General features: G+C 39.4%; 1 protein-coding gene across 7 annotated transcripts in view; it reads right to left on the bottom strand.

Moving 5' to 3' along the window:
* Positions 1 to 19,227, bottom strand: part of Crebrf (CREB3 regulatory factor) — a 48,585-nt gene extending 29,358 nt beyond the window's left edge. The window contains exons 1-2 of one of the 7 annotated variants that reach the window (XM_063230794.1): positions 17,496 to 18,157; positions 13,657 to 13,751 (exon numbers count right to left, since the gene is read on the bottom strand). The gene's annotated coding sequence lies outside the window, so the exon portion shown is untranslated. Of the gene's footprint in view, positions 1 to 12,756; positions 12,779 to 13,656; positions 13,752 to 17,495; positions 18,158 to 19,028 lie in introns of those variants that run through there. The other 6 variants (XM_013156109.3, XM_003473214.5, XM_063230798.1 and 3 more) reach the window with 6 other exon arrangements.
* Positions 19,228 to 23,205: the final 3,978 nt, after the last annotated feature.

Here is a 23,205-nt window from a genome sequence, read left to right as displayed (position 1 = left end):
GCAGTTCTAATTCTTTCCTTGATTCTTGTAAGAAGTAAGATCAGGGCTGAGGAGTTAGCTCAGTGGCATAAGTGCCTGCTTTACAAGTGCGCAGTTGTAAGTTCGATCCCTGGTACTGATTTTTAAAAAAAAGTCAAAAAAGAAGTAAGATCAATGATCTTTTCAAGACCTATTAAATGCCAAAAAGGCATTTAATTCAAGTTGCACATTCAACAAAATAGACTAGTGCAATCTTGGCTTATAACTTGGATCTTTCCAGGAGAAAGATCTGACATACCCTAAAAGCTGAAAACTAGCTGGGATTACACAACAGTAATGCCTATGCTCAAAGGCTGAAGCAGGATAACCAAAATTTGAGGCCAGCCTGAACTACATAGTGAAACCCTGTTTAAAAAAAAAAAAAAAGAAAGAAAATAAGTAAATAAAACTGAAAATTTACCCTTACTAGCAACAGGACTATGGACTCAGAACAGACTGAGTCCTATTCAATGTGTACTTACTAGTATCTACCAAAGATAACTGTCTTCCAGCAGCTTAGTTTATCAGGAAAATGTTCAATTAAAAAAGGGCTAAGTTTTAATCACATAGCTTTCACCTCCAAATGCACAACACTGAGTAACAATCTTTCTAAACTTCATGTGTGTCATCTTTAGGGAAGCTTGAGAATCATGATATACACCTATATCCCCAGCAAGAGGTTACAGGTATGTAAGAAGCTGAGGCAGGATAACCCAAAGTTTGAGGCCAGCCTGGACTACATAGTGAGATCCTGTCTCAAACAAAACCAAACACATGAAAACAAAACAAAACACGGAGGATGGGATAAAGGGATGATAAGGGAGGTAAAAATGATAATATGTTGTATACATGCATGAACCTTGTCAAGATGAAGCATTATATAAAAGTTAAACATAATTTTAAAAATATAATTAAACCCCAAAATATTATCTGGCTGGAAAAAAACCACAACACTTTCCTGAAAACTGAGTTAAGTCATGAAACCTTCATACAAATTCAAGCGTTTCTTTGAAATTTTATTTTAAAATATCAAAACAAACATCATTTAATAAAGTCAGCAAAAAAAAAAGAAAAGCACTTGAGAGATAAGAGATCTGATCCCAGTTTTGATTTTATAATTAAAACTAAAAAGCCTTATGAATTAAAAAAAGTTAAGTTTACACATTAGCTCCCAAATCTGAGATCTAAATAATTTTCTGAACTATGTAATTAGGATATTGTAAGAATTAATAAGATTACTAGGATACAGTAATAAAATAAATCTGAAAAGGTAATTATCATCAACAAGTATATTTTGCCAGTGCTTTCGTTGTTCTATGGGTTCGTCCAGCTCAGAAACTCAACATCTGTGACATTTTTTGGCAGCAAGGCTAAATGTTTTAAAAGGTGCTATTTCAAAAAAAAAAAAAAAAAAAAAACAATATCCCCTAAGTAAAGGAGTGAGCTTGTTCACTTGAGGATTTAAAGTCCTAAGAGTCTGCTTCGCTTAGTCTCTCAAACAAGACTGGGTAAAGACTAATTCTACTCCAAGTAATGAGCCTCCTTTTCAATAATGAAGCTCTCTCAGTCTTTAAAACTAATGAGCTCTGTTCACAACAAATTATCGTTATTCTCAATATTTTGAACCCATTTCCCAGAATTGCTTAGTACTGTTTCAAATATTGTAAAATAACCACAAAAAATTCAATAGAAATTATCACTACACAGCATCTTCCATAGTGATATACTGCTCAAAAACTATCCTATATCTGAGAGTTCATTAATGCTTAGGTGATACAGTAACAGAGAAGAAACTGTCATCACTTCTCAGGATGACTTCACAGTTTTTTAGAATCAAGAATATCCATGTTTTATTTAAAGCTTTCATTTTAAAATATAACAAATGTTCTATGGTGATGCACATTTGTAATGCCAACTACACAGGAAGCTGAGACAGGAGAATTTTAAGTTCAAGGCCAGAGACAACTTAGCAAAACTGCATTGAAAAAAAAAAGAAAACGAAGAAGAAAAGAGAAAAAAGCAACAGTGATCTAGTTTCCATTATATTTGTTTCAAGGAATCTTAACTGGTTACTCAAATGAAAGTGGTGAGGTCTAAAAAACACCACAGGGCCAGGAATATAGCTCAAGTGGCATAGTGCCTGTGTGGCAAGCGCAAGGTCCTAAATGTGATTCCTGCACTCCAAGAATTTTTAGAAACTTTAAGGTGATATTTACATTATAAATCACAAGAGGTGAACAAAGCAGATTATCATTTCCCAAATTTATCACAGAACCTTCCACCCTTCCCTGAAGACTAGTTATTTCCTGGGAGAGGTGAAAGCCAGGGAAAGACTCAATTTCCCAAATAGCTACTTCCTTTTTTCACAGCACTGGTACATCGGTTCCAATTAGAGTTCTATGTGTTCCTAAAGAGAAAATGAACAGCAGCCCATCAGAAGTAACATTCGCCAATAGATTTGCTGAACTTGGATGCATTAAAAAACACCACCTCACAGGCATGAGCAAACACTCAAAACAAAAGGAACTCTGATGCGATGAGGATCAAATGGTTAATTTTTAAGTAGCAATGGTACAATTTGTTTTTATTTTGTGGTACCAGGGATCAAACACGAGACCTCACACTTGTCGGGCAGGTGTTTATGCCACTGAACTAAATCCCTAGCCTCACAATGGTACAATCTGAACATGGCTATAGTTTTTATTTCTTTCAGAGCCTTTCCTATCTGGTCCTACTGTGTGTGTGTGGCGGGGGTGATGCTCTTAGAACACATGTTGAGACTATGTACAGCGTATATCACGCAAGGCGAAAGAGAAAGCAGGATAAAAGGTACACTCAAGGGCCTTCTTACAAAAGTTTATCCCTAAAGAATGTTCAAACCATTAAATCATAACTTTAAAAGCCAAATCCAAGAGCTGACTTGTATGTCCAAGCAGCTTACATATATATCCAAGAGCTAAATTGTACTCCTTCTGAACCTGAGAATTTCAGCTGCTTCCTGAGTCTACATATTTAAGTCACATAAGAAACACAAAAACCTCTTTTTAAATGAAATATCTTCTGAATAAATATATACTATCATAGTCAGAATCCCTGTACCTCCTCTCTCTTATATTGACACTAGCTTAAGCCACTGAACCTTTTTAGTAACTGGAGGGAAACAATTCTTCATTATGGTAAGCTGCCCTTCTGAGTCACCCAACATTCACCAGAGTGGATGTTTAAAAATTTTTGACACACCCAACAGGATAGCTATTATCCAAAAATGAAAATTAACAAGTGCTGTTGAGGATATAGAGAAATCGAAACTGTCAGGCACTGCTGGTGAGAATGTAATGGGGCAGCTGGTGAGAGAAATAGTTTGGCAGTGCCTCAAAAGTTAAATATAGCACTGTATGATTCAGTGATTCCATTTCTAGGAATACTGTATATCTAAAAGAATCGAAAGCTAGCACTTGAACAGATATGTACACACCCATATTCATAGCTGCATTATTCCCAACAGCCTAGAGTAGAAACCATCAGATGAACAGATTTTAAAGACAGTACAAATACACAATACAATGTTCTTCACTCATAAAAAAAGAAACAAAATTCTGATATGAAAATATTCTGGAAACAGGGCTGGGGGTTTAGCTCAGCGGCATAAATGCCTGCCTGGCAAGCACGAGGTTGAAAGTTTGATCCCCGTGACCAAAAAAAGAAAAGAAAAAAAAAAAAAGCAAATATTCTGGAAACACACAATGATGATGGTTATGCAACATTATCAATGTACTTAATGACACAGAATTACACACTTAAAATTGTTAAAATGGAGACTTTTATGTAAATTTTACTATAATAAAAATTTTTCTAAGTTTTTAGCTAAAGAATACCAATGTATTTTTGTTGTTAGATAATTCATATGTCATAGTTTACACTGATCTTTCCTAATCTTTGCTGGTTCTTGCCAACATTTTTTTTGATCTTCTCTCTGTTGTCTTTAACTATCCCAGATCTACAATCCTAAGAGATGGAAATTGTCCCAACCCCTAACTGAATTTATTTCTGCTCAGACTTAAAGAAGATAAATGAATGATGGATGGAAGCAGGAAAAACATTTGGAAAAGGATAAGAAAGGGAAAAGAAAAAAATGGAAAAGACAAGGAAGGGAAGGGGTACAGAAAGGTGGAAGAGAAGAGGACAGAAGGGCAGAGAAAGGCATAAAAGAGTAGGTAGAACTCTTGAAGACAAAGGTATAGGCAAAGATTTCATGAACAAAACCCCAAATCACATGGGAAGTAGATCAGCAACTGGGGTCCCATCCTATTAAAAAGCTTTTGCACAACAAAAAGAATCAACAAAGTGAAAAGACAATCCACAGAGAGGAAAAAAACTTTTAGCTAACTGTCCCTCAGGCAAAGGACTAATATCTAGAATACATCAAGAACTGAAAAACTTAGACCTCCCAAATTTGAAGACCCAATCCAAAAATGGGGCATCTCACATCAATACACACTTCTCAAAGGAAGAAATACAAACGGCAAGTAAATATATGAAAAAACATTCAATATCACTGGTCACTTGACACTTGCAAATTAAAACAATGCTAAAATTCCGTCTCACTCCAGAAAGAATGGCTATTATTAAGAAATCACCAATAACAAATGCTGGTGGGGCTGTGGGAAACAAACCCTTCTCCGCTGTTGGGAGTGTAGGCTGGGGCACCCACCATAGAATTCTGCATGGAGATTCTTCAGAAAACTACAATTAGAGGTTCCACTTGACTCACTATCCCTCTTCTGGGTATCTTCTCAGAAGAAATTAAAAACATCATACCACATGATATATGCATACCCATGTTTATAGCAGCACAGTTTGTAACAGCTAAGTCTTGTAAACAATTGGTAGGTCTGTCAACTCAAGAATGGATAAAAAGGTGTGGATTTTTTTATACGGTGGAGTACTGCTCAGGTATAAAGAAGGATAAACGAGACATTTCTAGGTAAATGGATGCATCTGGTGACCATACTCTTTGGTGAAATAAATCAGACACATATGTAAATATCACACTGTTTCTCTGCTGTGAGAAACTAAATGTGTAAATAAGGACCAAGTGTATAGTAAGTATTGAAAAATAGGAAGAAATTATTTAAAAGAATGAACTACGGGACAGAGGGGAAAGGAAGGAAAGGAACAGGAAAAAAAAACTAAAAAAAGAATAAAATGGAAACAAAGCCTTGTAAATAAGAAGGGAAAGAGGAGTTTGGGAGGGATTTGGGGGGAAAAAAGGAACAAGGTATTTCATGTACAGGTGCAAATTCCCTGTGTGATCATTATGTATATCTAAATTGTACCAATGAACTTAATAAGAATAAAAAACAATAATAAAAACCAGAAAGAATAAACCACTGACATGTTAAATTAAAACGTTATACAGTATGTATATACTATACCATGAGACTTCTTTGACAAAAAAGACAACTTATCAGTTTGTCCAAAGGCTCTAGTAAACCAAGACCCACCTGTCATACATACATCTATCCAACTATAATGATATGCTCCACTCAGTAATTTCAACTACTTAAACCTGTAAGAGTTGAACAAAGCAATCCTTCAGATGCTTACTAAATGAAGTAAGTACCTGTTTCATAGGACAAAAGAAATCAGTGATCCCACAATCTCCAAGCTACTGAAGAAACAAATGCTGCCTAATACAAGGAATACACTGGGAGATGAGAATCAGGACTCTCCTTTATTATGTAATAGGAATCCTATAAACGCAACTGCACGCAAATCACCACATCCTCCAACAGCAGTTGTCTAGACTAAAATTTAGACACAGGCAAATAAATCTCAAACTACATGAGGCAGTTTATGTCAGGAATTACTAGAAACACTCTTAGTATTTATTTTCTAAGACCTGCTGCTATTAGTCTTTAAGATAGAAGATGGGAAGAGAAAAGTAAGGAAAGAGAAGACATGTTTTTTCTCCTAGATTGAGTTAAAAAATCACTTTTCTAGCCAAAGTGGTACTTAAAAGTTGTGACCCTTCTGCCACATAACTTTGCAAACCCTTTACACAGCTGGGGTCAATCCAACAGCCTCTTCTTATCCTGGTACTCAGAATCATAAAAACAGAGGGGCTGAATTAGGTTTGCCACAAAAATTCAATTGAACAAAATAATCAATGCTATATTTTACTGAGAATCCAAAGGAACTAAGAAAAGCTATGAAATCTGAAAATGAGCCAGGCGTGGTGGCTCACGCCTATAATCCCAGCACTCAGGAGGCTGAGGTGGGAGGATCGTTGCGAGTTCAAGACCAGCCTGGGTTACAAAGTGAGCTTAAGGCCAACCTGAACTGCATAGCAAGACCCTGTCTCAAAAAAGACAAAAAAAAAAAAATCTAAAAGTGATCTTTCCTTGTAATAAAGTCTTAAGAGAAAAACACAAGACCTCTTAGAAGTATGTTCAATTTCTTCCCAAAGGCTTCTGCCCAATTTTAATCTTTGAGTTACAGAAACAAAAATGTAGTTAAAGCCCTACGGGAGGTAACAACAACAGGAACAACAAAAATATTAAAGCTGCTCTCTGGATCAACTTGAGTTGGATAGAAATGACTACCTATTATTTCTGAAAACTATCAATTAGAACATATTGGAGACTCTGCAGCATAGATTCCTGGCAGTTAAGCTACTCAGAGTGTAAGAGCATGGAAAGATTCTAGACAGAAAAAGAGAATACATTTCTAACCCAGCCATCCTTGTTTACTCCCAGGTACAAAACACTGTGTGGCTATTTAGAGACTGCAAAGCACAATGATAAAACCTGGTAAAGTAACAAGAGCCAGGATTTTGACAAAATATCTTAGTGAGGCACTCAGGCTAAACACAGTATAATAAGGATTATCACTGTCCCTTATCCCTGACCAATCCTTCTCACACTAAAAAAAAATGTTCAGTAAAGAGATTTGTTTCAATGTCATATAGTAAGTGGATGCCTCTAAGCAAACCTATTATCCCAGAGACAACACTTAGTGCCTCAAAAAATATGTCTAAAAAACTCCTAAATCAACATCTTCAGAAAAAACACATGGGTGCACGAGCCCTATCACCTGAGACGAGGGTATCTCTATGTTCACATTCTACCATCTCACCACCACATGCCACCACCCATCCAAGCACTCCTACTCTCCAGAGAGTATCATCATTCTGACAAGATTAAGGGTTCCCCTCAATCTTGACTCTTTTCTTTCTGCTCCTCCACTGCTTTATTAAATGCCTATTTAGTATTAAATGCCTATGCCAGTACAGTCAATTCTGTACTGAACACAAATGCATTCTTTGACTGTGTTTTCCTCTTCAATTTTTTTCTTGGCTCTCATCATCTTAAATTTAGCACTTCAACATTTGGTGGTGTACACCTGTAATCCCAGCACTTTGGAGGCTGAGGCAGGAGGATCACCACAAGTTCAAGGCCAGCCTGGACTACATAATTTGAGTTCAAGGCCAGCCTGCACTACCTTGTGAGACTCTGTCTCAAAACAAAACAAAACAAAAAAAATAAAATTGCCCTACAGTCTTCCTGGCCTCCACCCTTTCCATATCTCCAGTTTTTAGGCCCCATTTTAAAATTATTCTTCAGTCAGGTACAGTGGCATAGAGCTGTAATCTCAGCATTCAGAAGGCTGAGTCAGGAGGATCATCATTAGCTCAAAGCCAGCCTAAACTACAGAAAATCTTGTCTCAGAAAAAAAAGTATTCTCCACACTCATCACATCATATTAACATTCCTGAATTTTCAGCCACTCCCAAATAACCCCTGGATAACCGCCAAAATAGTCAAGATACAAATGAAGCTATCTTTCCAACCCCATCTTCCACTATCCTTGCTATTGTTCTATGAATGAACAGCAAATGTCAGATCGGTATTACCATTTCCCAAAACCCTTGAGTTACAAAATCTCACTTTACTCCACTAAGGATCTCCAACAGTGACACTTTGGATTGTATATCTTTACTCATTTTTTTCCCTTTTTGTGGTTTTGTTTTGTGTTGTTTTTGAGCCAGGGTCTCACTATATAGTTCAGACCGGCCTTAGAACTCGTGGTGATCCTTTTGCCTCAGTCTCCCAAGTGCTGGGATTACAGGTGTATGCCATCATGCCTGGTGGCACTACATGTTGGAAATATTGGCAAAATTTGAGATTGACACCTTATCTGTTGTCTGTTTCACTACAGTGCTATGTACATATGAACTGGCTACAATAATCCCCCAACACCATATGTCTTTCTGGATAAGGAGTCAGGTATGATGGTCTTCAGATAACAATAACGGTATTACAAAAGTCATTCAGTGCATATTTTCGAGCATGTTTTATATGCTCCAAAGTATCTCAGAGTAGCTTATTGATTTGAATCTTGAACTTCTGTAGTATCATAGAAAAAAAATCTTAAAAATGGAACTCCCATGTATTTTTAATTCTCAGTAAGAGTTGCTTGAATTCCAGATTTTAAAGACCTAAAGTAATTCTTGTCTAGAGAGCAGAGTAGGACTAAACATTATTTAAACCAACTGAATCCACACATTGAACTAATGTTTTTCCTATCCACACTTCCCTTCTCTCATGTAACCCTAGGAAGGGTTTTTTTTTGTTTTTGTTTTTTTGGAGACAGGATCTCACAATATAATTCAGATTGGCCTTTGAACTCATGGTGATCCTTCTGCCTCAGCCTCCTGAATGCCTGGATTACAGGCATATATCAACATGCACAGCAGACTCTTAATTTTTAAAAAACTATTCAGGATAAAGATTTGAGTTTTAAAGGGGAACTTGGCTAAATTGTTCTGTAGAAATCTGGAAAGGGAACAGTGTAATTAAAGGCAGCAGCATGAAAACAGATAGTGTTTGTTGCAAGAATGTACTTGACCACACAGCAAGACTTGAGTGATTTGAGTGAAATATCTGTCATAGGACACAGAAGGTACTCCTGCTTTTAGGGATCTAGAATCTTCTTCAAAACATGTTTCTTCTATCAGATTTGACACTTTCAAAAATGAAATAAACATACTTTTCAAATTCCCTCTTACTGTGTCAAACAAACTATGTATTACCAGCATGCCACTGAACAGTGGATATGGAAGTTATGGACACAGGACTACAAGGTTCTGAATACAATCATGCAATCATCTCTTCCAACACTGAAAAATGTTGAGTGCCTCTTTGGCTCTAAATCCTTAAAAAGGCTTCTTCTGGGGCTGGGGATTTAGCTCAGTGGCATAAGCACCTGCCTTGTAAGCAGACAGTCATGAGTTCGATCCCCGGTACTGAAAAAATTGAAGAAGACAAAAAAAAAAAAAAAAAGCCTTCTTCTCCAAGGAGTAAACACTAGATAAATGTACTTTATAAGTGCGTATTTGGAATTTCATTCCAGATGCCCACCCTGCCTTCTTTTACATGTAAATGTGAGATTTCCTCCTTAGTTTGCAGGGATACTGTGATTCACTATAGCATGTTTCCAGCTGAAGCAGAAAACAGATACTCAAGGTTGGGCTTAGTGGTGCATGCCTCTAGTCCCAGGACTCAGGAGGCTGAGGCAGGAGGACTGTCCTGAGTTTGAAGTCAGCCCGATCATCACATTAAGACTCACCTCAAAAAACAAAATAAACACAAACAATAAAAATCCCTAAAACAGACACTCAACAATGATTTTTAGTTTTAAAATTCCTTTCTAGTATATAAGTTCCAGGAATGTTGCTGCTATGAAGGTATAAACTCAAATTCAACTCAGAATACGACTGTCTAAATTCATTTAATTATCACAAAAAACTTAGCTTCCTGGAATTATGGTGAAAAAGAATACTAAGCCAATCTAGGTAATTTAACACGCCTGTCCCCAACTTTATAAGGGTGACTGTCAATTATGCTGGTTTAATCAGCAAAATAATCTTTGAATTCACAAAGTAATTTACAAACCTGTACTAGTAATCTTTATACACAATAAAGAATTAGCAAGTAAATTACAAAAGGAAAAAGCCTCACAAGGAAGATTTATTCAATACATGTTCAATTACATATCACATCATTTTTTATAGTTACTTAATACTGGCTTCTTTATAGATTCTAGGCAACTTCAGAGAAAGATTTATTCAAAATCTATGTTATGTATACTGTCAAATAAAGAGATACAGAATTTGATCTATGCTACACTTGTCTCAAAAGGGTTCAGAAAAAACCAAATATGGAAAGCAGACTATTCCAACTACTGAGAAAACACACTACATACAATAGAACTATCAGTCATCAGAGAAGTACAAATAGTAATCAGTACTTGGTTCCCTCACTCTTGAATTCTTAACAGCCCTCCAATCAGAGGAAGGAATAAAACTTATTTACAGTAACTCAGTGGTTTTTAAGGAGAGTCTGTCAAACTAGTTGTTATGTTAAACTATAAAATAAAAGTAACAGTTACCTTAACAAATGTACTCTACCAGAAACAGGTACATTTAAAAACAAAAGACAAGCTGGATATGGTGGTGTACACCTGTAATCCCAGCCTTTACAAGGCTGAGGCAAGAGGATTTTTGCCAGCCTGGACTACACAGCTCAAGGCCAACCTGTAGAACTTGTCTCAAAAATAAAAACAAAAACCAACAATAATAAGAAAAAAACCCCAAAAATAAAAAAGAAAGTTAACTGAAGATTTAAGGCAGACAGGTCTCAAAGTGAATTAAAGTCAGACATTCATACCTACACACTGTTTCTGTTCAGCTCGTATAAAATGGATTTTAACTTTAAATTTTAGTACAATTTATAATAGCTAAATCTTGGAAACAGCCTACATGACCATCAACAGATAAATAAATACGGAAAATATGGTATTTATACATGATGGAACACTACTCTGCATTAAGATAAACGGTAGGGAAACAGACAACTGTAGGGAAATGGATGGACCTTGACGCCATAATTTTAAGTGAAATAAACCAAACACACAAATTTAAAAATTTCACGGGAACCAGGAGTGGTGGTACACACATGTAATACCAACACCGGGGAAGCTGAGGCCAGAGGACTGCCACAGGTTTGAGGCTGGTTTGGACTATACAGTTAGTTCAAGGCCAGCCTAAACTACATAGCAAGACCCTGTCTCAAAAAAAAAAAATCACATGCTTTCTGGTATATGACAAAGCCAACAAAGAGCAACATAAAAGGTAATAGGAGTAGGAAGGTCATTCTCAAATGGGGAGGGGAACAAGAAATAAGGGAGGGAAAGAAAGGGAAGGGAAAAGGATAAAAAAGAAAAAATGACAACAGTTAGAGGGATGGAGGTGAAGGGGACAAAAAATAATTAAAATATACTATGTGCATGTATAAACTCCCTCAAAATACATGTAATCATTATAAACTGCACCCATGTGCTAATAAAAAATTTTAGACTTTAAATTTTAATTGCAAGCACTTGGAAATTTCACTTAAAATTTCTGATATTAAATATCCCTCTGTTGAAGACAGGTCAGATCTGACAACAGTGAGAACATACTGCTGGTACACTAAAATGTTCACTGGAACTAACATGAGAATTATCTCCTTTAAACTGCCAGGGCTTCCTAGCTTGTTCCAGTCTCCAGCCAGTCCCATTTTACAGGTAGGGAATCTAAGCTAAGAGACATTCAGAACCACAGAGCTAGACCACTGTTGGTGCAGGTAGCTACTCTGGGCCTTTTACTCTGAACAGCTCTTTAATGTGACCTTCAAATAAAAGGTAGTTAATGTCAGGAGAAGTATTTTAAAAGACCAGTGCATGAATATTTATAGCAGTATTATTCACAATAGCTTAACATGTAGAAGCAACCCAAATATCAAATGGTAAACAAGTAAGACAGCTATGACAAATCCACACAAAAATAAAGATTCAAGGGGTACATGAAACAATGAGTATCTCAAAAGCATTGTTTAATAAAAGAAGCAAAGGGGTGGGGATGGGAGACTTGACTGCAAGAGGGGCACCATGGAACTTTCTGGAATGACAGAAAATTTTCCAGGTAAGACAATAGTGGTGGTTAGATGACAGATATATTCAACATGTATTTGTCAAAATTCAAAATTGTATGAACTATCTTTTCTTCCTTTTTTTGCGTTGCTAGGATCAAGTGAATTTTCATTTTATGTAAATTATATGTCAATAAGCCAAATTTTAAAGAAGTATTTAGAAACAGGAATGGGGAGCTGGGGATTTAGCTCAGTGGCATAAGCACCTGCCTTGCAAGCAGGCAGTCATGAGTTCGATCCCTGGTACCGATAAAAAGGAAAAAGACCAAAACAGAAAAGAAACAGGAATGGTAACACACACCCGTAATCTCAGCACTAGGCTGAGGCAGAAAAGAGCTGAGAGTTCAAACTCAGCCTGGCTATATGCAGAGAATGTTTATAGCAGCAGTTTGTAATAGCTAAATCTTTTTTACCTCATGGAGAGCTAAAACTCATGGAGATCCTTCTGTCTTGGTGTCCTGAATGCTGGAATTATAAGAACGGACCACTACACTCAGCTAGGCAGAAATGACTTCACAGTGTTCCTTTAAAAAAAGGAACTGCTATATAGGTGAAAAATTAAGGCAACCCATTCTCGACCCCTGGTCTCCCAGGAGCTACTCCTATTCTCATTCCTTTTCTATTCCTATTCCCCACTCATTTTCACAATAAATTACCTTCTCTTAAAAGAAAAACCCCATTCTACAAGAAGAGGTTCTGCTCATACCTATCAAACATCCAGAACCAAGCATGCTAAAGACAAATCCAACAAGGTACAACCTCTTTTTGCATCCAAGGTGTGCGCAACTTTAATCGAATTTATCTGAAAACAACAACAACAAAAACAAAAACAAGGTTTTTTTTAAACATCAAAAAATAGGTTTCTTAATTTCCCTTAAGGCTCAATCTTGAAGATTTTTTGATTGGACAACAGTGATTAATTCTTCCAAGTAAGGAAAGTCCAACATTTCTGTTAATAGATTTTATTACCTTCCAGATGACATGTTCCTATCAAGAGCTCTGAACTTCAGTGAGGCAGTGTGCATACAGAAATAGAAGGCAGACTCCAAACAAGGAACTCACAGTTTAATTGGAAGACACTGTGGTAATAGGTAAGTGATAATAAAGAGACACTAAGAGGGTAATAATGTAGAGAAAGAAACTGTAATCCAGATTTGAGAGGTGGCTCCAATGTAGGTGTGGTGGTATATGCCTATGAGCCCAGCACTCTGGGAGGCTGAGACAGAGGATCACAAATTCTAGCCTGAGTAACTCAGTAGTTCAGTGAAATCTTGCCTCAAAATAAAAAAATAAAAATGGCTGGGGAAAAAAGGCTCAGTGAAAAAAGGCCCTGGGTTCAATCCCTAGTACTGTCAAGAAGAAAAGAGAAGACAGGAGGGAAGGAAAAGAGTGGAAGAGGTGCCACTTAACATATTCAAAGTATGTGAACTTAAGAACACAGTAATAAAAATTTCCCAATATTCCTCTGTGAAATGGAAATGATTAATTCTTACCATTATAAATTAATAAACTGAGATTACCCATTGACATCTAACCAGATAGTAAATTAAGCTAGGCAGAATCATTTCAGTTCAGGGCAGTAACAGCTGGATGTAATGACACACACCTGTAATGAAGGAGGATTGCCTTGAGTTTGATTGAGGTCAGCCTGGGCTACACAGTAAGTTCAAGGCCAACATGAACTCCATACTGAGGCCTTTTCTTTAAAAACAACAACAACAACAACAAAAGCCAATATATTCTACTGAAACTTTTATGTTTTCATAAATCCAGCTTAAGTAAACAAAAATAAAGAAATAGCATATAAAACAACCCAAAACCTATCAATGAATAAAGTAAAATTGTGACATCTTTGCTTTCTAGGATACTAAGCATCACTTGATATTTTCCAAAAAAAAGGAAATGCAACCTGTATCTTTTGAATCTTTGAAAAAACATTTGCCTTAATGTTTGGATAATTCTACAAATATCTCAGGTAATGACATGATCAATATGACTTCCATATCCATATACATCTAAATATAAGATTGTGGGTGTTAACTGTTCACTTGGAACAGCTTTTTTTTTTTTTTTTTTTTTTTTTTTGTCTTTTTCCTTTTTATTGGTACTCGGGATCGAACTCACGACTGCTTGCTTGCAAGGCAGGCACTTATGCCGCTGAGCTAAATCTCCAGCCCCTGGAACAGCATTTCTTGAAATAGCAATATAGTTTTATTAGAAATGACATGCTAGTCGGGCACGGTGGAAGGCTAGAGGCAGGGGGATCGCTGGAAGTTCAAGGCTAGCCTGACTACATAGCAAGTCCAAAGCTAACCTTTAAATCTCAATAGTACCCCCCCCCAAAAAATCTCAATAGGACCACAGCCTGAATATAAAGGTTCTTAGGTACCATATCTGAAGAATTAACACTCTTTTCATTCAAAATGCACCTCTAAAATAAAAGAGATTTGTCAAGTGTGGTGTTATAAGCCTATAATCCCAACACTCAGGAAGGTGACGCAGGATGACTGCCTCAAATTTGAGGCCAGCCTGTAGTAAGTGCAAGGACAGCCTAAACTCCATAGGGAGATCATCTCAAACAATCAAATAAGATTTACACTAATATTTAAAGTGTTGTTCAGGAAAACACCTGTAAGAAAATGAGGTTTAGGGGCTAGGGATTGAGCTCAGCGGCATAAGCGCCTGCCTTGCCAGCAAGGCAGTCGTGAGTTTGATCCCCGGTACCAAAAAAAAGGAAAAAGACAAAAAAGAAAGAAAGAAAATGAGGTTTACATATACCCATATGTACTACAATAATGTCATATGCCCTTGTACTAAAAATTTCTTATGGCAACAGATTTTACATATGGTTGGCTAGTGCTTAACTATCACCTGAAGTGTATATTTACATATTCTACAATACCTTACATCATAATGCTTAAAAGTAAATGAGTGAGCCAACAGGGGTTGACAAACAGTGGCTACTGCCAAACAGAGGCACAACCTATTCATGTAAATAAGGTTTTATTTGCAATATATATCTTGAACATAATTTCTATGACTGTCTCCATTTGTTTTTCAAGATTGGTCTCACTATGGAACCCAGGCTGGCCTCAAACTTGCAGTGATCCTCATGCCTCAGCCTCCTAGGTGCTGGAATTATAAGAGTGTGCTACCACACCCGGCTTTTTGATTGTCTTATCAGTTATCATGCCATAAATTGCAGGGCTGAGTAGCGACAGAGACAATATAGCCCACAAAGCGTAAACGTTTACTATGTGATTTTGTACAGAAGTCTGTCAGTTTATGACAGAACTAATGATGTGACAAATTTATGACTGGTCTACAAGTTTATGTACTTTAGAATGAGATATGGAACATGGTCAAAGAGTCAATGAATTCTTTCCCAAAACATCTGACTACAAACCAAACGGAAACAACTCTGCTGATTCATGTCAAAATCATACAACTGCCAATCCTGACTAAAAATTAAACTTTTCTTGCTTTTTTTGTTTTTGACAGGTTCTTGCTATGTAGTACAGACTGTCCTTGAATTCACTTATGTAGCTCAGGCTGAGACAGCAATCCCCCTGCCTCAGCCTCCTGAGTGCTGGGACTACAGATGTGCACCACCATGCCTAGCTAAAAATTAAACACAAAGGTTTTTTTTTGGGGGGGGGTTGTCTTTTTTGAGACAGGGTTTCACTATGCAGTTCAGGTTGGTTTTGAACTCCCTTTATAGCTCGGCCTGGCCTCAACTGCGCAATGATGCCTGTGCGTCAGCCTCTTTTAGTGCTGAGATTACAAATGCACGCCACCACACCTGGCTTAAAAATTGTATTTTAGGGCCACGGATTTAGCTTAGCGACGTAAGTGCCTCCCTGGTAAACAGGAGATCTCAAGTTTGATCGCTGATATGTATACACACACACACACACACACACACACACACACAAAACTTTAAAACCAAATAGTCAAGCATGGTGAGACATGCCAGTAAGGGGCTACTCAGGAGGCAGAGGAGGACTGCAAGTCTGAAAGCATCCTGAGCAACTTAATGAGACCCTGTCTCAAAATTTTAAAAGGGCTGCAGGTGTAGCTCAGTGGTACAGCACTTGCCTAACGTGTGCCTACCACTCACCTAGCATGTGGTTCAATCCCTAGCACTATGAAAACAAAACAACAAAAATAACTACACACACAGCAAAAATAAATTTTTCATAAGCTTTAAAAAAAACTCTGCTAAAGTTATAGAGTAACATACAAACTCCTTGCACTTCCAAAGTCACTTGTATTTGGTTAACCACCACCAAAATCCATACCAGTTTATTCCTTTATTCCATGCACTGGCACCTAGAATCTTCACATGTCCAAGCAATAAATTACCAGTAAATGTAAATGTAAACTTGTAACAGAATGAGATGAAGTGGAATATTCAACATCTAGTCTGGCTACATCTGGCTCTCCTCTATGCTCATGAGTCCAAAAATCCTAGAGCTGGGCACGGTTGCACGTGCATGTACTTCCAGCGCAAGGAGGATCGCTTGAGCCAAGAGTCTGACACCAGTCTGGGCAACATAGCGAAATCCTGTCTCAAAAATAAATAAAAATCTCAAAGCTGCTGTATCAATCATACAAAAGAACTACAACCAAGTTAAGTTCTGTCAGATATACTGACTATTCTTAGGAAAACACTAAGTGACATTAATCAACTAACATAACTAAAGATTATTCTAGATACCAATAATTGTTTTTGCTTCTTTTAACTTTAAAATCACTTTTAACTTTAGATATACTCTTTTATAACAGATCAAGGCACTGTTGAGGGGTAGGGTTTATAAAACAATACAATATTGACAATAAAATACAAGCTAGTATTTCCATTTACTATAAAAATTTATACTGACAAACTAAAAAAAAATCTATCATATAATTCGGAACTATATGTTTACATACCATATCATTCTTAAAAGAACTCTGAATTAGTCATACAAAACTAATACCAATAAAACCTGATAATTCACTTATTTATCCACTATTATTTTTCTCCAGTTGACAAAGATGACACTGTCAATTCTTAAATAGTCTTGAGCAGAACCTGCATGATACACTGAAGTGTTCCTACTTCTGAGTGCTTAACAAAGATGCATCAATATAGCCCGGTACCTTTGACACCACCACTGTAGCTACAGGTTGTAAGTGGATGTTAACATAAGCTTACATTCATAATTTAACAAGGCCAACATGATGAAAATAATAACGATATAATTAAATGATTTTTTAAAGTATTCATACCATTTTCCCCTATGGTATATCTCTCTAAAGATATAAGAAAACAAAACAAAACAAAAATACTTAAAAATACAATCAAGTGACAATTAGTTTACCACAGATTGCAAGGTTTACACGGAAATCTTATTTTGTTTTTAAAAAAGAATTAAGTTAGACCTTGATCCTCTTTCTCACCTGCTGGCATTTGCAAGAGAAAATGTCCTATAGAACCTGCAAGCCTAAATAATTTTTCATGTAGTAGTTTTCACGTGAAATTGATTTATATGTACCAATAAACGTCAACAAGATGGGCAAATTATTAAGACCAGGACAAGCGTGGGGCTAGGTGTTTAGAAGGCATCTGGATGAAAAACTGGAAACCCCGCCCAGCCCTCAACTTTCTCGGCTTTTCTACTCCCAGTTTTCTCTACATAAAACCTAGAAAAGCAGAACTTCCCCTTCACTGCCTGCTAAAAGGCCTGGTAGAGAAACTTAGACCGCTATCATCCAAGTACCTCCTGTAAGGTAGTCTTAAGGCTCAAGCCTGCTCAGAAACAGTAGAAGAGTTTGCTTTCTCGGTTAAAAGAGGGTGATTACAGGGTTTGACGGCCAGGTTTGTCAGGAAGCGCAGGGCCAAGCAAGAGGGAGAATCCAAAAACTGGGCTCCATCTAGTCCCAGGAACCACCCCCAGGGGGAGGCTTGGCTGCCCTCAGTACTTCCCTGCCTCCTCTGTTCGTGGGAGGAGAGCGGTAGGTTGGTCGGGGTCAGGCTCCCCAGAGTTACTCTTCCTGGTCCGACCGGACTCGCCTTCTGACACCCGAAACGCCCCCGGCCCCGCTCGCTCGCCCTTTGCCCTGTCTCCTCCCCTGTGTGACCCACCACCACAGATCCCCTCCCATCTAACATGGCCGCCCCGCCTGGCCCACCCCCGGCACAGCCTAACTATTGCGTGCTCTTCGCGGCACCGCCCTCCTGGCTCCCATTGGTGCGACGCCCGCTGAAGGCTTTCCCGATTGGATACAACAGCCTGCCACTCAGTCCCGAAGGACCCGCCCCCGAACCGCTTCAAGCTGCTTTGAGAAGACATATAAACAAATCCCGAAAGGGAGGCCCCTCTCGCCGGGCGCCTCTGGGGCGGGGACGGAAGGGGAAAAGGCTACCTCAGACACACCCCTGCCCGGACCCCGTTAAGCCCTAGCCCGCGCTTCCTCGTCCCCTGCCAAACCAGCTCTGACCTCCGCAGTCCCGGCCCTTCCTCACACGCCCCCTCTCTCTCCTCCTCCGCCGCCAGCCCCTACTCCCCTCCCTCCCGGGCCCCTCCCACCCGCCCGCGTCTCTGACAGGCCGGTTGCCGGCAACAGCGGCCCGGAGCTCCAGAACAGCGGAGAAAGGCCCGGAGCCCTGGCAGAGAGGACGCCCGGCAGTGCCTATGCCTGGCCTAGCCTGCTGTCTTCTCGCGGGTCTTATCCGCCGCCGCCCCGCGCTTTTATGTAACCGTCCCGGGCCGGGAGTGGGGGAGGGGAGCGTTGCTCTGGGAACAGTCGGCGGCTATGTGCGCACCGCGCGCCCTCACCCTCTGTTTCGGTCCCGGCCCCCGCCCCGCGCCGGCCCAGCCCAGAACCCCAGCACTGCTGCCTCCTAGGCCAGCGGCCCTCCTCCGCCCTCCACTCAGCTGGTTCTCCAGTTTAGGCCTCTGCGAGCTTCGGGCTGTAAGCAGCGGCGCTTACCTGTAGGTGTGGGGGCGGCTCAGGGGCTGGGTCCGGTTCCGTTGTAGGGGCCGCGGCCCCTCTCCATGCTGCCTCGGGTTTGTTTTGTTTATGTCCTTCCTGACGGGTTCCCGGAAATCGCGTGACTCTCCCCCCTCACGTGGGCCGCGGCAAGGAGGAGGAGGGAGGCGGAGGCCCGACGACCTCTGGCCAATCGCAAGGCGTTCTGCAGCTCAGCCAATCAAGGGCTTGCCCTGGCAGGGCACCCCTGTCACATGACACCTTAGGGGCGGGTTGCCGGGGAAAACCAGGAAGAGAGGGCGGGTCTGGTGCTGGGTCCCTTTGGCTCTGGCGTGGGGGTGGGGGAGCGCGGATCTTGATAGCAAGCCTCACACTCAACGTTTGTAATGGATGTTCCTTTTCAGAAGCCTTGCTATTCTTCGTTTTAACTAAGGTCAGAACTACGCAGCGAGGCCTGCAGTAACCTTATGTTCATTTACAGTTTTAAATTCACTGAAACTTGAAGGAGCGAAGGAAGAAGTAAGGGAGTGTATCTACATTGCGGATTACCAGAAGCCTCATTCACTGAGACGGACTTAGCTTTCACTTCGTTCTCTGATTCAACCAACGTTTGGGGAACACATATGATATCCACAACCGTAAGGATGAGTCAGCCTGGGTGCACCTTTAAGAGAGGATTCATACACAGTTGTACAAATAGCTAATGGAAGCACTGAGACAAGACTTCATAAAATATGACTTGGAGGTTTTCTTGTGCATCCTAATTCTTTTGAAAATACCAGTGGCTCTTTATTGAACGTGTATTATGTAGTAGGCTCATCATCTCACCTAGGTCTCCCTGTAAACATGTAATACCAACATTGATTTTTCAGATGGGAAAGTAAGACTTGGATGGATTATTTGCCCAAGGTCAGATAGTTGGTAAATGGTATAGGTAGGACTGGAACTTACTACGTCTGTTGTGCTTCCAGGATGTTTATATTTATTCGGGTCAGAGAATTTATCGTGTGCAGCAAAAACCTGATTTTAGCATAAGGAAAAGAAGAATGAGGAACGAAGACACTTGGCCGGATTTCTTCAGGATACCAGTTTGCTGCTCTTCACTCGGTTGCTCTATCCTTCCTCACCCCCCTTGCTTTTTGGTCCAGCGGATTGAACCCAAGACCCTTCCACTGACCTACATCCCTAGACCTTTTTGCCTTCCATTTTTTATTTACAGACAGGGTCTTGTTAAGTCGCTTTGTTGCCTTGACTGAGCTCAAACTTGCCATTCTCTTGCCTCAACCTCCAGAGTACCTGAGATTAGGTTAGCTACTGGTATGCGCCACTCTGCCAGCTTTCTCTTAAGAGAAAACATAGCTCCCCTCTGCACTGATCATGAGAAGTAGTTTAGTGTTAATGTTAAAACCATGAACTTTGGAATCACACTACCAGTGCCTGGGGATATACAGCCCATGGGTAGAGCCCTTGCCTAATATGTTAGGGGAAAAAGATTTCGGTGTCCTGTACCTGTAGTCCTAGCTACTTGGGAGGACAAGACAAGAGCATCCTTTAAGCCTACAAGATTGAGCTCAGCCTGGGCAACACAGTGAGAACCCTATCTCAAAACCAAACCAAACTTTCCAATTCTTAGAGGCTGAGTTTGGCAGTGTTTGTCTTCTTCCCCTTCAAGGCTGGCATACATAACCGTTTGAATGAACAACAACTTGGATTTGAATCCTTGCTCCATCACTTATAAACTAGCACAATTTACCTTTTATGAGGCTCTGTTTTCAACCTCTTGAAGGAACTTACAGGGTTGACGAGAATTAAGTAATTCATATAAAGCACTTACTATAGTGTCTGACATAGTTAACATACAATGAATGTTAGCATTATTAAATTGTTTGAAAAGCATCATTGGAAGATCTGTAGACTAAAAGCACAGCTTCAGATGTTAGCAGTTTAACAGTCATTAAAGTAAGACTTATGTGCACAAAATTTGGTAGTTATAGATACCTAAAAGTAAAAATCTCTCTCTAGTATTCCCCATAATGCCAAGTATACATTAGGGCCTCAATATCTAGTGAAGCAATAATTGAACAGGAACAAGATTATAATTTTCTTTATTAAGTCTGACACATACGAATTTCCAATTTTCCACATTAACTGGAGTTTAAATTGAAATCAAAGGGCAGGTGTGGTGTGCATGCCTGTAACTCCAGCACTCCAGAGGCTGAGACAGGAGGATCATCTCAAGTTTGAGGTGAGCCTGGGCTACAGAAGTTCAAAACCAACCTGAACTATATAGTGAGACTCTTTTTCCAGCTCCCAGCCCCCAAAAAGAAAATCAAAGCCCAAATAGAAAAACTAGCTTGTGAAGTTTAAGCCAAGTTCCCTTTTGAAAACATGAAACTTACTGTGAAATCTCTCTGAAATACATTACTGTCTTTTTGTGTGATCCTCTATGTGGGAAAGCTCCCCAAAATGGTTAGCCCTTCCACTGTTACACTGTTCTCTGGACACAGGTATTTTCATCTCCTTTACCTGGCAACAGGTGCTCAAGGTCAGGGAAGCAGGCAGCCAGGTTCATTTAGCAGGAGACTCCTCCCACTGACAGCACTTACTGGTGAATTACTTAGGATTCCTGCCTTTCCATTTTCTGTTGTCTTGGAAAAAGACAGTTTTGGCTAATGCAGACCTTTCCATCAAAGTTTGTTAATGACTCTGTCTTGCTCTAAAGTGAATGAAATCACTGGCTCCTAATAGATTTGTGTTTCTTTGGGTTTTATCCAGCCAGAATCTGCCAGTCAAAGTTGGCAGGAAATTGGGATTGTGGAGTAGTATTAGTATTGGCTTGAGGTTCAGGAAGGTACTGTCCTAGCCACAAAGCAGTAACCAACTGGCATCACAACTTCCAAAGCCTTTAACTTTCTCCTATATAATAATTTGCAAATGGGGATATCTTGAGTCAGAAAAAAGTGTTTTACACAAATATGAGACAAAAGGGGAAACAAAGCAACAGACTTCATTGAGTGTTTTGTTTTGTCTTTTTGAGACAAGGTCTCACTATGTAGTTCAGGCTGGCCTTGATCTCACTTTGTAACCTAGGCTATTCTCGAACTCTCAGTGATCCTCCTGCCTCAGCCTCCCAAGTACTGGGATTACAAGTGCGCACCAGCTTGTTTCATTGAGTTCTTCAAAGTAAATTATTTCTTTTTGATGAGGTAACACATATATTGTGCAAAATTCAAAGTTTTCAGTGAAAACTTTAACTGAAAACTGGACTATCTCCAGGAAAAGCTGTATCTCTCTGACACTAAATGATGACTTTCTTTTTCCCCAGAAAGACCAGAGCATTGCTAGGGGTGAATCTATATGAGATACATGTTGATTGTTAGCAACTGGCATCTATCCCTCATTCATCTTGCCTAAAAATACTCTTTTGAAGAAGGAAAATCAGTTCTTCCCACTGCCTGATCTTTCAACAGTGTGATAGCTCTGATTCTATGAGAATTCTGTTTCATATTACTCTCAGAAAGCACTAGGTTCTATTCCCAACCCTTCCCTAGCCCACTACTTATTTGTTCTGATTCCTCAACCCTCCCCATTCCCCAGCACCATGTCTGTCATGGGACAGATGCAGGTTTGTGATCTGAATGAATAAACTTAAGATCCAAATCCTATCCATCCTCCCATGTCAACACATCTGCTCTTGCAGAGCATGATGTTGCAAACCTGTAATCTTAGCACTCAGGAGGCTGAGGCAGGAGATTGGGAGTTCAAGGGCAGCCTGTGCTACATAATGAGTTTGAGGTCAACCTGAACTATAAAAGAGACCCTGTCTCAAAAAAAAAAATATCCTTCCTCTTTTATACTCTATCATATCTATTTCTGTCTTCATATCTTTTCCTCTGCTGCCCGTCCGAGCACTTAATGCACATAATGCATTTTACCTTACTCATGCTATGTGTGCCTGTGTTTTTCCAATAAAATCAAGTGAGCATAAACACATATCCTTGAGTTACAGAGACTTCAAAGCACTTCATTACACCACATATTCAAGCCAGGCTTTAGTGACAACTAGGGAAAGAAAGAAAAATGAAGAAGCTGACATTTGTAGAATTCCTAATGTGTACACTGAAGATACAGTGGTTGCCCTGGAGGAACTCAGAACCTAGTGAAGAAAACTGATGTG

This window comes from Cavia porcellus, unplaced genomic scaffold (assembly GCF_034190915.1).
Source record: "Cavia porcellus strain 051 isolate PalLab524CR breed Dunkin Hartley unplaced genomic scaffold, mCavPor4.1 scaffold_19, whole genome shotgun sequence".
Classification (NCBI taxonomy): Eukaryota; Metazoa; Chordata; class Mammalia; order Rodentia; family Caviidae; genus Cavia; species Cavia porcellus.
This window is presented reverse-complemented; position numbering and strand designations above follow the sequence as displayed.